Source organism: Amblyomma mixtum, chromosome 10, assembly GCF_055824585.1.
Source record: "Amblyomma mixtum isolate Tamu chromosome 10, ASM5582458v1, whole genome shotgun sequence".
In the NCBI taxonomy this organism is placed as follows: domain Eukaryota; kingdom Metazoa; phylum Arthropoda; class Arachnida; order Ixodida; family Ixodidae; genus Amblyomma; species Amblyomma mixtum.
Genome location: NC_143021.1, coordinates 49,197,116 through 49,213,359, shown reverse-complemented (window position 1 = coordinate 49,213,359; position 16,244 = coordinate 49,197,116). Strand labels below are relative to the sequence as shown.

Below are 16,244 nucleotides of genomic sequence, written 5' to 3'. Positions count from 1 at the left end.
TGGTAGAGCGCAGCGCGTGTGCGATTTCAATCGTGTTCCGTGGGAACATTGTGTTTGAAGAACCTCGACACAGAATTAATTATTCCCTTATTATTGCTGGCGAGATTGTTCAACCGTTCTTTGCTTGATGGAGCTGAAGGAAGACAGTTTGCTTGCTTTTACTACTCGGCGAAGTGGACCCGTCAGTACGAATTAGGACCACAAGTCGTTTTCACCGGCTGGGATCGTGACCTTTCTTGGTGCGTACTCAGTCTCAGTTTACTCATTGAAGTGTATATTATGCTATTTTTGCGTTCGTAATGAAGAAATTCTAACGCATTTATCGGCACGTTATATTTTTACGCTCACTCGTTTGGCTGTTTTGCCAAACTCGCTGTGTATTGAAACAAAGGCTGGTGATGTATGCAACTGGCCTCTACTACCGAAATGTGGGAATGCGTTCGGATGGTGTGCCGAAGTGCGTGTGCAAGCACACTCCGCTCAGCACGACTGCCTTTTAGTGCTGCAAGGGCAACCTTTCACGCTTCATAGACTTGCGTCGGTAAAAGTGGCGTAAATTACTGGGTTTGTTTGTTGTGGTTGCTGTGCCATTCTCTTGTCGCCTGTAAAAGTGAACAATTATGCTTTCTTTTGCAGCAACCCTGGCTTATTGGGCTCGGCAGAAGAGTATTGATGCCACTGCAGCTGTTAACCTGACGATTATGCTCAACGAGAAGATTCAGTGAAAGCGCCGAGCGCAATAAAATACTGACGCACTAGGAAGTCATCTGCAGTGTTTTGGGCTCCCATGATGGCCATGTACTCGCTTACTCAACTGTATTTGAGCTAGCTGGAGTGCTTGGACGTCCCGACGACTCCATAGGGAAGTCTGTGGCTGGGATGCAGTAGGTCTTCGTTCCATCTCGAATTGTAACAGGTGTCAGCTGTATCTCGTATTGCAGCTGGTTCCAGTCTGGAAATGTGTCTCTTAAAACAGTAGGACTGGAACCAGTTAGAAATTTTCACCTGGATATTGATCTATGTATAGTCATATTCTCATTATATAGACGTCTAGGCTACGTAGACTGGGCGTACTTACATGTTCACAAATATCTGATAAATGTAGAGCGTGATGTCTGCAGTACGTACCTACAACGTGAACCGGACCCCAATTTTCATGTTGTAGGTACGTAGATTTTTCGTAAACGGTACTAATATGGATGTCTAATGGAGGTGTCTAATGTCCAGCGTAAATATCTTGCTGATGTCTATGGTACGTTTTATGGTTTACTGGGTCGGTGACATGCTCACGACGTATGTCACTCCCGACCACTCTAAGTGGAACCTCGTACTCCCATTTGTCACATACTCCTCTAATACCACCGTCCTGTCTACTACTGGGTTTTCGCCCTTTACGAAATAGTGCTTAACACAATTCTCACGTACCATCCTGATGCCTCTGTCTGCTCGCCTGCTCCTGAAATCGCCCAGTATGCCGAAGAATGCCGCAAACTAGCCCAATCCCTCACGTGCCACGATCAACATCGACAGAAAGAACGCCGTGATTCTAGTCAACACTTTATCCGCCTACCTTCCGGCTCCCATGTTTGGTTCTGGCTCCCTTCTGGCCCTCCTGGCCTGTCGTTCAAGTTCCTCGCCAAAAATCGCGGCCCTTACCTGTTGTCCTTCAGAGTTCCCCCGTGAACTACGTTGTGGAACCGTGAACACCCTACTCTGACCACCGCCGCCGTGGCCGCGAAACCGTTCACATCAGCCGTCTGACGGCTTGCCACGAATCCGTGATGTGCACCACGCCTTGGGTCGCCAGGATGGCTCCTCCTTCGCCGGGGCCATTGTAACGACGAAGAAGAGCCCGCGCGACAGCGGGACCGCTCTCGGTGAGCGCGTGCTTCGTTTTGGTGCTGCAGCAGCAGCTGACTGTCAGCGAAAGCCGTTCTGTGCTTTGTGCATTGCGCTGTGCTTCGTGCCCGAAAAACCCTTTGCAATTCATTCATTTAGTTCCTCAGAGGTCTCAGGTCAAGACATTACATGAAGGATTGGGTGGTTATGGCACAAAAAGATAAATTAGGATGAGAGGTTTTCAATCAGCCGTTTGAATGCTTGTGGTTTGATGATAGTGGCAACTTCGGTAGGCACGTCATTCCAGACTCGTGCTGTGCGTAGGAAAAATGATTGCTGAAAAGTCACAGTATGGGCTTGTGGGGGATACACTTTATTTCGATGGCGAAAGCGGGATAGCGATGGGCTCTTTTTATGTACGGGTTATCAACAGGCAAGGAATGGAAATATTTATGCAAAAGGTTAAAACGCTGATTACGGCACTGTCAAGCTGGACTCGGCTCACCTTTCGCCCACATCAAAGATTTGCTGAAAGATACAAAGCTGGCCCGCTTCATTGCGTCTGTGAAGTGTGGATCTGAATCTGCGAATAGCATCGGGCTCACGCCACGGCTGCTTCTTGCGCGGATTCATTCCAGCATCAACCGAAAGCATAGTTTTCGCAGCTGGCAGTAGGGCATGCATTATCTATAGTCTAAACGATTTTTCGCCTAGCTGCTCCACGTCGGTGGTCGCAACGCACGTTTTTGCCTATCACCTTTGCTCCACCGCAGATTACGGCACTGCCAAGCACGACTCCACTCGACTCACCTTTCCCCCACATCAAAGACTCGCCGAAAGAAACAAAGCCGGCCCGCTTCACTGCGTCCCCGTAGTGAAGATCTCAATCTGCGAATAGCGTCGGGCTCACGCACCGGTTGCTCTTTGCCCAGGGTCCTACCAGCATCAACCGAAAGCATCGTCTTGACAGCTGGCAGTAAGGTACGCATTATATACAGCCATAGCTCTCTGAGGGTTTTTTTCGCCTGCTCCATGTCGGTTGTCGCACCACAGGTTTTTGCTTGTCACGTGTGCTCTCCCATCGATTGCGGTAATCCCGAGCTGGACTCGGCTCACCTTTCAACCACATCAAAGACTCGCCGAAAGATACAAAGTTGGCTCGCTTCGTTGCGTCCGTGTAGTGAAGATCTGAATCTGCGAATAGCGTCAGGCTCACGCACCGGTTGCTCTTTGCGCAGGGTCGTACCAGCATCAACCGAAAGCATCGTTTTGACAGCTGGCGGTAGGGTACGTATTATCTATAGTCACAGCTTAAAAGGGTTTTTTCGCCTGCTCCATGTCGTTGCTCGCACCACCAGTTTTTGCTTATCACGTGTGCTCTGCCGCCGATTACGCTACTGCCAAGCTAGACTCGGCTCACCTTTGGACCACATCAGAGACTCGTCCAAAGATACAAAGCTGGCTCGCTTCGTTGCGTCTGTGTAGTGAAGATCTGAATCTGCGAATAGCGTCAGGCTCACGCACCGGTTGCTCTTTGCGCAGGGTCGTACCAGCATCAACCGAAAGCATCGTTTTGACAGCTGGCGGTAGGGTACGTATTATCTATAGTCACAGCTTAAAAGGGTTTTTTCGCCTGCTCCATGTCGTTGCTCGCACCACCAGTTTTTGCTTATCACGTGTGCTCTGCCGCCGATTACGCTACTGCCAAGCTAGACTCGGCTCACCTTTGGACCACATCAGAGACTCGTCCAAAGATACAAAGCTGGCTCGCTTCGTTGCGTCCGTGTAGTGAAGATCTGAATCTGCGAATAGCGTCAGGCTCACGCACCGGTTGCTCTTTGCGCAGGGTCGTACCAGCATCAACCGAAAGCATCGTTTTGACAGCTGGCGGTAGGGTACGTATTATCTATAGTCACAGCTTAAAAGGGTTTTTTCGCCTGCTCCATGTCGTTGCTCGCACCACCAGTTTTTGCTTATCACGTGTGCTCTGCCGCCGATTACGCTACTGCCAAGCTAGACTCGGCTCACCTTTGGACCACATCAGAGACTCGTCCAAAGATACAAAGCTGGCTCGCTTCGTTGCGTCTGTGTAGTGAAGATCTGAATCTGCGAATAGCGTCAGGCTCACGCACCGGTTGCTCTTTGCGCAGGGTCGTACCAGCATCAACCGAAAGCATCGTTTTGACAGCTGGCGGTAGGGTACGTATTATCTATAGTCACAGCTTAAAAGGGTTTTTTCGCCTGCTCCATGTCGTTGCTCGCACCACCAGTTTTTGCTTATCACGTGTGCTCTGCCGCCGATTACGCTACTGCCAAGCTAGACTCGGCTCACCTTTGGACCACATCAGAGACTCGTCCAAAGATACAAAGCTGGCTCGCTTCGTTGCGTCCGTGTAGTGAAGATCTGAATCTGCGAATAGCGTCAGGCTCACGCACCGGTTGCTCTTTGCGCAGGGTCGTACCAGCATCAACCGAAAGCATCGTTTTGACAGCTGGCGGTAGGGTACGTATTATCTATAGTCACAGCTTAAAAGGGTTTTTTCGCCTGCTCCATGTCGTTGCTCGCACCACCAGTTTTTGCTTATCACGTGTGCTCTGCCGCCGATTACGCTACTGCCAAGCTAGACTCGGCTCACCTTTGGACCACATCAGAGACTCGTCCAAAGATACAAAGCTGGCTCGCTTCGTTGCGTCTGTGTAGTGAAGATCTGAATCTGCGAATAGCGTCAGGCTCACGCACCGGTTGCTCTTTGCGCAGGGTCGTACCAGCATCAACCGAAAGCATCGTTTTGACAGCTGGCGGTAGGGTACGTATTATCTATAGTCACAGCTTAAAAGGGTTTTTTCGCCTGCTCCATGTCGTTGCTCGCACCACCAGTTTTTGCTTATCACGTGTGCTCTGCCGCCGATTACGCTACTGCCAAGCTAGACTCGGCTCACCTTTGGACCACATCAGAGACTCGTCCAAAGATACAAAGCTGGCTCGCTTCGTTGCGTCCGTGTAGTGAAGATCTGAATCTGCGAATAGCGTCAGGCTCACGCACCGGTTGCTCTTTGCGCAGGGTCGTACCAGCATCAACCGAAAGCATCGTTTTGACAGCTGGCGGTAGGGTACGTATTATCTATAGTCGCAGCTTAAAAGGGTTTTTTCGCCTGCTCCATGTCGGTGCTCGCACCACAAGTTTTTGCTTATCACGTGTGCTCTGCCGCCGATTACGCTACTGCCAAGCTAGACTCGGCTCATCTTTGGACCACATCAGAGACTCGCCCAAAGATACAAAGCTGGCTCGCTTCGTTGCGTCCGTGTAGTGAAGATCTGAATCTGCGAATAGCGTCAGGCTCACGCACCGGTTGCTCTTTGCGCGGGGTCGTACCAGCATCAACCGAAAGCATCGTTTTGACAGCTGGCGGTAGGGTACGTATTATCTATAGTCGCAGCTTAAAAGGGTTTTTTCGCCTGCTCCATGTCGTTGCTCGCACCACCAGTTTTTGCTTATCACGTGTGCTCTGCCGCCGATTACGCTACTGCCAAGCTAGACTCGGCTCACCTTTGGACCACATCAAAGACTCGTCGAAAGATACAATTTCTTGCGAAACAGCGGAACGGCACAAGGCCATAGGACAAGAAAGGACGATACACAGCCCTGACTAACAACAGAATGTTTATTCAGTAAGCCATGCTTATAAAGGCGCCAGGGACACTGAAAAACAGAAAAATACACAGAACCGTGAGATATCCCTCCGACCAGGCACATATTTGATAACACAAGGCTAACACGTGTGCAAAAATTCATGTTCTTTCTGCAAGATAGCGACAGAAGGGGTGCTTAATTACACACCTCTGACCCAGCTTCAAGATTTTAGACGCTTCGATAACTTCTCTAGTCAGCTGATCTTTGTGTCTATCAACAATTCTGCTTTTGTCATACAGAGGCTGGCACGAACAATCACGACAGTGAACACCGATGTGGCGGGCAGCATTCTTGACATAATTTTTGTGCTCCCTCAGCCTATCGTTCAAACAACGACCAGTTTGTCCAACATATGAACCACCACAACTCAAAGGGATCGAATAAACCGGATTCTCTACGCACTTCACAAATTTTACCTCATGCTTTTTTGTGCAGACGGATTCACCTTCATTTGACTTTTTGGGGTCATTTACACGCGCGCACAGACTTCTCAGTTTCACAGGAGCTGAAAACACAACATCTACTCCGGCTCTCTTACCTATTCTTTTCAAATTATGCGATACAACATGAATGTAGGGTATCACAGACACATTTCTTCTGCTGGTACTGTGGTCGACAGCGGCAGAAAGTTTCAACTTTTTCAACATCCCCTCCGCTACTGCCCCCAAATGGCCCCAAAACAACTCATACGAAAAAAACGTGCCTATTTACAATATTTTCGCATCATATACAACAACACAAAAGCTTCTGCTGTACAACTAAGTCGTCAACTGCAAACAAATGGCATTTGTCAAAACTTCTACCCCATACATGCAAACCTGCGGGGGAGTGTGCCCATGCGGTAGCACGCTCCTTCGTTGGCTTTGAAACGCGCGCGCAATCGGCGCGGAGATGATACGTCAGCATGACGTCACCCCGGACAAGATGGCGCCGAGCTTGTTTCCGGCTTCCATTCCTCCATGCCGGCTTCACAAAATGTCACGTGACGGTCTGTCCTCTAAATTTTCCTTCCTCCATGCGGCTTGCTCTCGATAGTACTATCATAGAGTTTCTTACTATTACCTGGAGGGAAAGCTGGCGGCGCTGCACTTCAGCCACCATGGACGCTCAAAGCATCATGGGGCGGTGAGCTACTTGTTGCGGCACAGTCATAATTTTTCGGGAACACGGAGTGGCACTACTAAGACGTTTCATTCCGAAAACACTGTTCGTGTGCGCGCAGACGACTTTCGCGCGAACGCAGTGTGCAAAACCCATAGTAGTGAAAACGCAACGACACACGATGCCAATAAAAGGTTTCACTTTTCTGAAATGCCATTAAAAACCTCTTATAGTGTTTAAGCAAAAAAAATTTTTTTGAAAACATATTTACTTTTAAAAAAGCGCCTGTTAATTACGAAATGCTAGTTTTTATAGAGTTCTTTACTTGGCCAATAGGAGAGCGAGTCGTCTCTTATTTTGGGCAAACTTTGCACTTAAATGCTTTTCTGCTCGTTTGTTGCAATCATTAGACCAGATATTAAATGTTAGGACGTTTGTAGTTATCAAACAGCTTTATTTTTTTTATTATTTTTTGGCCAAAAGTTGCAGTTCCGCAACAAGTAGCTCACCGCCCCATGATGCTTTGAGCGCCCATGGTGGCTGAAGTGGTCTCGAGGGGTCGCCATGCAAACTCCCATAGACGGGCTGCCAGCTTTCCCTCTAGGTAATAGTAAGAAACTCTGAGTACTATACTATGGTGGCTAGACTGGGAGGTAGGAATATCGGCCGCTTCCGAGTGCTGCAAGCAATCATGCCAGGAGCGGCGGCGCTGCTGTCGGCGCTTAGATCGCTTCCCGCGGTACGCGCAGCGCGGTGCCTCGCGCTTTGCGGCTGTTACCGTACGATCCCTTCGCTTCCGTTTTCCTTGTTTTATTTACGTCGAATACATGACACATTATGATGCTTTTGCATACCATGAGCTGCGAAACATTCATCACCCCAGCTGATTGCGCCATGAGGTGCGTTCAGCAAAACGTGCAAAGGAAGATGTTTTCGAATGCTCTAGCAGTAAGACGTTTAGATTCAATTTTAGGTCTCATTAATTAATAAGGCCCGTGGCCCAAACCCAGATAACTGAAGTGCAGGAATAATCTTAAAGAGGACATTAACGTCGGACTTAATTTTTCCTTGGATCTGATTGTCACCCTTTTCCGTGTTAAAAAATAAAACGCTAAGAATGTTGCAATGATTGTCGAGGACAAACTGCGTGCGGTCCCCTCGCTTTCAAGCTGAAAGAGCAAGGTATGCAGGGAATGTGGCAGTGCAACACAGATTTTATTTCAGAACTATAGCACGTCTTATTTATAGAGTAAAAAGATGAAAGTATAGTTCAGGATAAACAAACAGCAAACGTAGACCATTTAAAGGCGCAGCAGAATAGTCTCAAAGCTAACATGAGGAAAAATTGTGAAAACAGTCGATGACAAAAGCACAAAGTAATACAATGAATGAACAATGTGCATTGAGAAAATGCAACAGCATATTCCTCACGTAACACGCCTCAGCTTGAGGTGGTGCATTTTTCCCTCTTCCCTATCCTTGATTTGTTCTCAGCTTCAACTATAAAATGAAGTCTTGTGATAGCATAGAATTTTATGTGTGTTCGTTACCTCCTTGTTGTGTTCGCCACAGCCACCCATTCAGCCTGTTTCTAGCCAAGCTCGTCCACCGTGCTGTCTGCCTTTATTAGCCTGTTAAAACTAAAGCAATGCGTAAATGAGTCCTCCAGCTTTGCAATCAGTTCCTGAAGTTCTGAAGACGGGCACAGCAGCCCGCCTCTGTCGACCTCCTGTGTCAAGCAGGCTTCCTCTGGAAGTTCTGTGCTGGCTGGCAGAAGCAATGCCCTTGAGCAGTCATCACACTTCGTTTTCTTCAACATCTTTCGAGCAACGTAGCCTGTGAAATAGTAGGCGATCCGAGAGTCGCTCTTTAAAGGGCCCCTGACCACCCTCTGGTCGAAAACACTCTCTACCTCTCTTGGAGCGAGCCTCCTTTCCTTCCGCTCCCTCCTCGAGATTTTTCTCTCCCGCGCCTCGTCTATTAGGCTCGGCAAGGCAAAATCACCCTTCCTCCTCCGATGTTAGCCGGAGGCGTGGTGTCTCGTGGAGTGTGTAACAAGTCTACGCCATGGCCCCACCTTGAATAGATAGATAGGATAGATAGGATAACTTTATTTGGCTCTAGCACAAGTGCTCTTTTTTATGTGGTCAGATGAGTCCATCCGCAACGGTCGGTTGCCCCTATTCCAGGGCTCCGCTGGATGCTGCCGTCAGCTGAGCTCGCCGTATCAAACCGATCTGGTCATCGCGGCAGTCGCTGGAGAGCAGACCCTCCCATTGCTCCACACTGGGGTTTTGTATAACTGGGACGATGTCGACTTTCTGACATGCCCATGTGATGTGATACAGTGTAGGTTTTTCATGGCACCACGGACAATTGTGTGCGTAAAGTGTGGGGTGAATTTTACTTAGTGTGTTTAGATTTGGATATGACCCCGTTTGCAGTTGTCTCCATGTGACAGCCTCTTCTTTGTTTAAAGATTTGTGCGGCGGTGGGTACCGCATCCTGCTGCCTTTGTAGTTGTTGGCCGAGTATTCCTGAGGTACTGGCAGGGATTCCTCAAGGTCGTTGACGTTGGATGCTCGGTAGTTAGTATATCCTCGAGCTATCCTGTCTGCCTCTTGGTTTCCTGCCACCCCCGTGTGCCCCGGTACCCAGATGATCTTATGTTTGATCGGCTTGTGTGGTTTTGCATGTGTTTGTTGCGTCTTGCAGTCTACAGAGCGAAGTATGCGGAGCGCTCCGTGACCTACTCTGCCGCAAAGATAGTTGCGGCAGGCTGCTTGTGAATCAGTAAGAATTGTCAGTGACCGCCCAGTCCGATAGCCCTCCGCTGCCGCTAGAGCGACGGCCGCTTCTTCAGCCTCAGCTATCGTGCAGTCTTGCAGGGAGGCGCTGGTAATCTCGTGTAATTCCGAGTTGACTACAGTTGCCACTGCGTTGTTGGTGCCTTGTCCCCTAGTCATGGCATATGTGGCAGCGTCGACATACACTGTTGTATCCTGGGATGCGTGTGTTTTCTGTAAGCGGTCGGCCCTTGCCTCTCTTCGGTCTTTGTGGAGGTTCGGGTCCATGTTTCTTGGTATTGGTGCCACCCTGAGCGTGCTGCGGTACTCATCGGGGATCGTTTTAGTTCACAATATTTCTCGAATTTGTTCGGTGTAGCCCAGTTTCTTTAAAAGAACTCTGCCTGTGGAGGTCTGCTGTAGTCTGCGCATTTGGGCAACATGCTGCGCTTCCCGTAATTCCTCGAACGTGTTGTGCAGTCCCAAGGCTAAGAGCTTTTCAGTTGAGGTGTTATGGGGTAGCCGAAGCGCGGTTTTATACGCTTTGCGTAAAATCGCGTCCGCCTGTTGTATTTCACTTTTGATATGATTGTAGTACGGGAGACTGTATGTCGCCCGGCTGACCACTAGGCTCCTGACCAGCTTGAGTGTGTCTTCTTCGCGCATGCCATGACGTCTGTGTGAGATGCGCGTAATCATGCGGGCCACTTGAAGTGTAGATGCCTTTAATAGCGCAAGGGTGTGAGTACAGCGTTGATTTGACTGTATCCACATCCCTAGTACCCGTATGAGTGTCTTCTCTGGTATTGGTTCTCCTTCGAGGTAAACTTGTAGTCGAAGTTCTTTACTGGTAGGGACTGTTCGGTTCCGTTTTCCTCTTCAAACCCGTAAGAGCTCAGATTTTTCGGTCGAGCATGCTAGCCCTCTTGCTTTGACATAGTTTTCAACGCAGGTGGCCGCTTCTTGTAGCCTATCCTCTTTCTCGCCGAGTGAGCCAGTGTTAGTCCATATTGTGATGTCGTCGGCATAAATGGCATGGTGGATATCGTCAATTTCTTTTAGTTGCTTGGCCAGTCCGATCATGGCCACGTTGAATAGCGTGGGTGAAATGACCGACCCTTGAGGTGTTCCCTTGTTAGGCGTTCGAAACTTCGCGGACCGAAGTTCTCCTATACCGATGGTTGCAGTTCTGTTGGATAGAAATGCTTTGACGAAGCTGTGAATCCTGCGCCCGCAGTTCAGGTTGTCCAGGCCCGTAAGGATTGCTTCGTGGCTCACATTGTCAAAAGCCCCTTTGATGTCTAGGGCCATTATCACGTTTTCTCCGTCCCGAGGAACGTTCCGAAGTACACCTTCATATAATTGGAGGAGTACGTCTTGAGCTGATAATTTTGCTCTAAAGCCGAACATGCTGTGAGGGATCAGTTCGTTGTCTTCCATGTAGTTTTGAAGTCTCTGCGTTACCACTCGCTCGTATAGTTTTCCCAGGCATGACGTAAGCGAGATCGGCCTGAGGTTTTCTATCTGCAGTTTCTTGCCTGGCTTGGGTATCATCACCACTTCAGCATGTTTCCACTCCTCGGGGACAGTTTCAGCTTCCCAATGTTTGTTTAGGAAGTCTGTCAGTTCAGCGACCAGCGCATCGCTGAGGTTGCGGATGAGTGCGTTGTTTATTTTATCCGCTCCCGCGGCCGTATTTCTGGTGGTGTTTCGCATGGCCGCGTAGACCTCTTCTCGTGTGATGGGTCTGTCCAGATTAGCGTTATCGTCTCCCCGGTACTCCCCTGTATAGGTCGGCGGGTTCGTGCTGCCAAAGCATTTGGCGCGCAATCTGTCGAGGAGTTCCGAGTCAGTGCCCTCGAACTGGTGAATGAACCGGTATATGGATTTATTGTTTTCAGCTTTTGTCTTAGTCGGATCGAGGAGCGCTCTAAGGATACGCCAAGTCCGTGTCGTGCTTAGCGTCCCACTAAGGGAATCGCTGAATTGTTGCCAATTTTGTTTTGCCAGCTGTGTGGCGTATTCCTCTGCTTTCGCTGTAATTTCGGCGATTTTAAGCTTGAGTTTCCTGTTATGTTTTTGTTTTTTCCATCTCCTGGTGAGACTGCGCCTAGCATCCCAAAGCTTGAGCAGCCGACCGTACACCTCGGGTGTTTCCGCTGTTCGGTTTATGGTTTTGGTGTACTTGTCTTGCGTATCCCTTAGCATGCTTCCCCATTCCTCTAACGACTGTATGCCATTCTCGGTAAGGTTGCTGTCGCATGCTTCGCGGAACGCATTCCAGTCCGTTATTTTTGCCGCGCCCAACTGGCGTCTCAGCCTGTCTGAGGTTACTTGCGTCTTGAGTATGTAGTGGTCGCTGCCTAAATTTTCCAATAGGTTCTCCCATTGTGTTTGTCCGAGTCCTCTTACGAATGTGAGGTCGGGGCAGGTGTCGATGCTGACGCTATTTCCAATTCTGGTAGGGGTTGCTGGGTCCGTGAGTAGGTTGCAGTTGAAGTTATCTGCAACCTCGGCAAGCGTTTTGCCTTTAATGGTGGCCTTTTGGTACCCCCAGCTCTTGTCCATGGCGTTGAAATCCCCCAAGATGATTAACGTGTTGTTTTTCGCTAGTCTGTGGACACCGTGAAAAAGTTCAAAAAATTTTGCTTTTCTTTGCTTCGGGGGGCTGTACACGTTGACGATGAATACACTTCCCCCTTTCCTTTTCTTTTTCGGTACGACCTCTACAATCACATGCTCAATGTCAGTGTCGGGTATGCTGTCGTGATTGATGGCTATGACTGCCTTGCTCACTAAGATGGCTGTCTTTCCCGTCATGTGGCTGTCGTAGCATGTGTATCCCGTGAGAGTGGGTGTCGCGCCCGTTTCTTGAAGTGCGATAACGTCAGGTGGTGTTAGCTGCGTCTGAATGAATTGTTTGATGAGGCCTTGTTTCTTGCGATAGCCTCTGCAGTTCCATTGCCATATGTCTAAGATGTCTTGTTTGGTGTGGTTCGTGTTAGCCATGATTTAGGTTCTTGAGCTTGTGCAAGGAGTCCCAAGGAGTCACCATACTCAGCGCCCGGATGTTAGGAAAAACCAAGACGGCCGTCATCACCTTTGACGGTCCCATTGTCCCAAAATATGTTATCTACTACGGGGGCGAGACGGCATGCTACCCGTACCGCCCCACGAGACAAGTGTGTTATGTGTGTTTCCAGCAAGGCCACCGCTCCGACGTGTGCCCCACACCTAATGTGCGCGCGTGTAGCCAGTGCGGAACGCAAAACCCGCCGACTGGACATTCCTGCACTCCAAAGTGCGTAATTTGTGGTGAGGCCCACCCTACCGGGTCGAAGGACTGCCGCGAACGACTCAAGAAAGTCAGAAGGCAGCAAACCAAGACCGCCCTCAGCAACGCTACAGGTGAAAACGCCAGCAACAGCGGCGGACGCGACAGCAGACGCCGCAGCCGCGGTGACCGCAGCAGACGGCCGCGGTGGTTCAGCTCGGAGGGAGAGACATCACGGAGCCGCTCGGGATCCCGCTCATCACGGCATCGCTCGCGGTCCCATTCGTTTCCCCCCCTGCGGGGACGAATGCCGGGAACCAGCACCGGAAGAACGAAGACACCGGGTCCGCCCAGAAAAGCAGCAACAAGGTGAGCTGGAGAGCCGATGCTCCCGGGTTTGCTCCACATTCGGGTGGGACTGGTAACAAACTCAACACCAATACAAACAACGCAAACAACCGTGACCTTGAACATGGAGACGCAGAGAAAGCAGCACTTAAGCGCGAACTAGAACTTGCTCGCGTTAAACAGAATGAGTTGGAACGCCAAATTGCGGAACTCACAAAGATAGTTCAAGACCTAAAATCCAACTGCCACCCGCTGTCGAACGCTACACAAACGAACTCCTCGTTGCAGATGAGCGATGAGGAACGCTCAAACTTCAAAGCTGAAATACAACAGATGATGCAACAAATGGTGCAACAAATGATGCAACAGACAATGCATCAGGTACAAGGACAACTAGCAGAGCTACGGAGTGCTTTCCGCAAACAAAAACACACAGAGAACATTAAGGAAAAGGCCTACAACCGTCCTGCGTTAGCAGCTCTCGCCAATCCATCTACATCCCAGGGAACGGGCAATTGCACAAGCTCAAGAACCCACCTTGAATAGAATTCTTTTCTTGGTTTTTGCTTACTACCCGGTCAATTTTAGGGGTGGCGGGTGGGGGGGGGGGGGGGGGTGTGGAGCGGCGGGTCTCCCAAAGCCCTCATTTTTTTCTCTTTGGGTCTCCTCGCGGTGTTTCGTCGCGTTATTTTTTTCTCTGTCCTTCCTCTCCCCAGTTGCTTGGGTCGTGGACGTAGTCGCCCGGAACGAAGTGTCTTCCGGAAACCACCACATTCTTTACCGTTGTGTCAGGAAGGCCGATGCGTTTGAGCCAGTCATGACTCAACTCATAATCTCCTGGAAATCTGTGCCGGGTCGTGGTTCGACTCCAGTCGCTGCGTGCGCATCCAATGACGAAACAGCGTCGTTGCATTTTCTCCACACACTGAACGATCGAGAGGCGCGATCGTCTCGACCACCTAAACTTGTTAGTGAGCGCATCCTTTCATACATCTGTTTGTCAACCCCAGTTAGCGAGCCAGCTTTTCATTTTTTTAGGCCTCCCCGTCGTTTCACGACCGGAGGGGCGGAAGTCGGTTTTGTTCGAAACACGCGGCGAAGCGCGGAGCCGGCAACCGCCCGATTGCTTTTCTCCATGTGTGTTTGTGTTCTGTGTGTTAGTGTCTTTTCTCCGCTGCCAAACTCATGTCGTTCATTGGAGTCAAGGCGTGGGAAGATGCACGAAGGATAAGCGGTGTGTGTGCAGAGCGGTCAAGTGGGCGAGAGAGGGAAAGGCTCTACTGCCCAAGTAATTAAAACCTTGTTTTGGGGGCTTGCATAGAAGAAAAAAACTGAGAAGGGAGCGCGCACGAAGAGCGTCTCGTGACGGGATCACGGCGGGGGTGGGGGGCGAACCGACTCACTCAGTTTTACTATTTTTTACGGCTAGGGTTCAAAGCTGTCGCCGTACGCTCCCTCCGCAGTTTTATTGCGTAAGCAATATTACGACAGGTTTCAGCCCTTCGCGTCGGGGCGGCCGCGAGGCACGTTTGACCTTGAAGGGCGGTGCGAGGCGCGGCGCACTACAGCTGCAGCCGCTGCCGAGTGGAGGCGCTGCCCTCGCCGCGCTCTCGCCAGCTGCGGAGTGTGGAGGAGGCTGGAGAACGGTTTGGGGGGGGGGGTATAAAATGCGTTCGCACGCTTGCCGGCTTCGTCGTTATGCCGCCTGATAAACAGAAAGGGAGGCTACGTCGGCTTGACGAAGTGAGGAAACGACAACGGGCTTCGGAGACAGATGAAGAACGCGAACAGCGCCTTGCTAAGCGGCGCGCTCAAGACGCTGCTAGACGGGCGCACCGCGCCTCTATCGAAACCGAATCGTCTACAACCGGTGATAATCCCGAATGGAACGCTATGGATGCTTACGCAGCCTACCAGATTTAACCAAAGCTAAACCCCACCAATCTTTTTTGTTGTTCCTCCACGCGGGTTTGTAGGCATGTGCCAAAACAGAAGGCGCTGCGGAAAGTGTTGTGCAGACGACGCGACGCCAAGGCTACGCCCAACCTTCTCCCGTCAGTCAGAACGATGCACCAATGGAATGCCTTTAGCGAAAGTAACCCCCATGACATCAAAGGGGTTCAGAGTAGTGGGCGGGGACATTCTTGTTGAAGGAAAGAACGAGTGGGCTTTGATTTGAATTTTTGCAACTTTACGGGGCACGCATGGCTCTAGTATTTTGCAGAGGTTATGCAGTGGGCTTGTTTTCAAAAATGTCGGGACCCTGGTCAGTGGCCCTTTAAGATAGTGGCATCATGATCACTTGATAAGCCACACGATTCAAGTACCTCATTAACTTCATTTAGGCACCCACCACCCATAAGCTGCTCCAGCTTTCCCAGAATTTGTTTTGGCCTTTCGCTGGTTTTAGAGAGCAACCTGCTTATCAGCGATGGTGAAACATCGCCAATTGCTGGCAGTCTTGCCAAACTACAAGATGACAGAGAATTGACAGCAAGAACTGAGATGGAGTAGTGTGATCGTTACTCGCAGACATTTGCCTCAAGATAATTAACAAATTCTCTAGTGGATCCTGATTCAGACGTGCTGTCAACAGGTACTTGTAGCTGAGCTTTGTTGGGGCATAATCAAGGAGGGACAATGTGCTGGCTAGCGTCGCACGAAGGCCTTCTGCAGTGCCAGATTTCAGGAAGCCTAGATTTCCTATCTGTGCCTCCCAAGCATCTAGGTTTGAGGCTCACGCCAGCCTCAAAGAAAATCGCGCACAACCAGTCAGCCACGGAGAAGAGCCTCCGCTGGCGCAGAACGTGCGGAGGAGAGATCTAAGTTGCAGCGCGCGCCACCTGTCGCTAGCATGAATGACTGCGACAGGCTCTCGCAAGCGCGGGCCGGCGCGGTGCGCTCACCTCCCCATCTAGCCACTATAATAGTACATTTCACCTCTGTAACAGCTGTCGTATTCTTCGATCGAACCTATAAACATTGATCTGCTGTTATTACCTCTTAACATGCCTGTGTCTCATTCACCACGTTTGCTTACCGGCTGCGTCGGGCATCGAACGGCCACCCCCTCATTGTCGTGACTCAGTGATAGCTTCACGTGGTCACCGAACCTGTGACAGAGGGAAATGGCGGGCTCGTCCTGCTAGGGTGTTCTTAATGGTGGCTGCTTCGCTAGTGAACTCAGCGAAGGTCTTCGTTCGA

At 50.2% G+C, this 16,244-nt stretch overlaps 1 long non-coding RNA gene across 1 annotated transcript; it reads left to right on the top strand.

The window, feature by feature from the left end:
* Positions 1-206: 206 nt before the first annotated feature.
* LOC149325736 (uncharacterized) lies at positions 207-758 on the top strand. The gene is made up of 2 exons (XR_016286004.1): positions 207-239; positions 637-758. It is a non-coding gene; the product is annotated as an uncharacterized LOC149325736 (long non-coding RNA).
* The last annotated feature ends 15,486 nt before the right edge of the window (positions 759-16,244 follow it).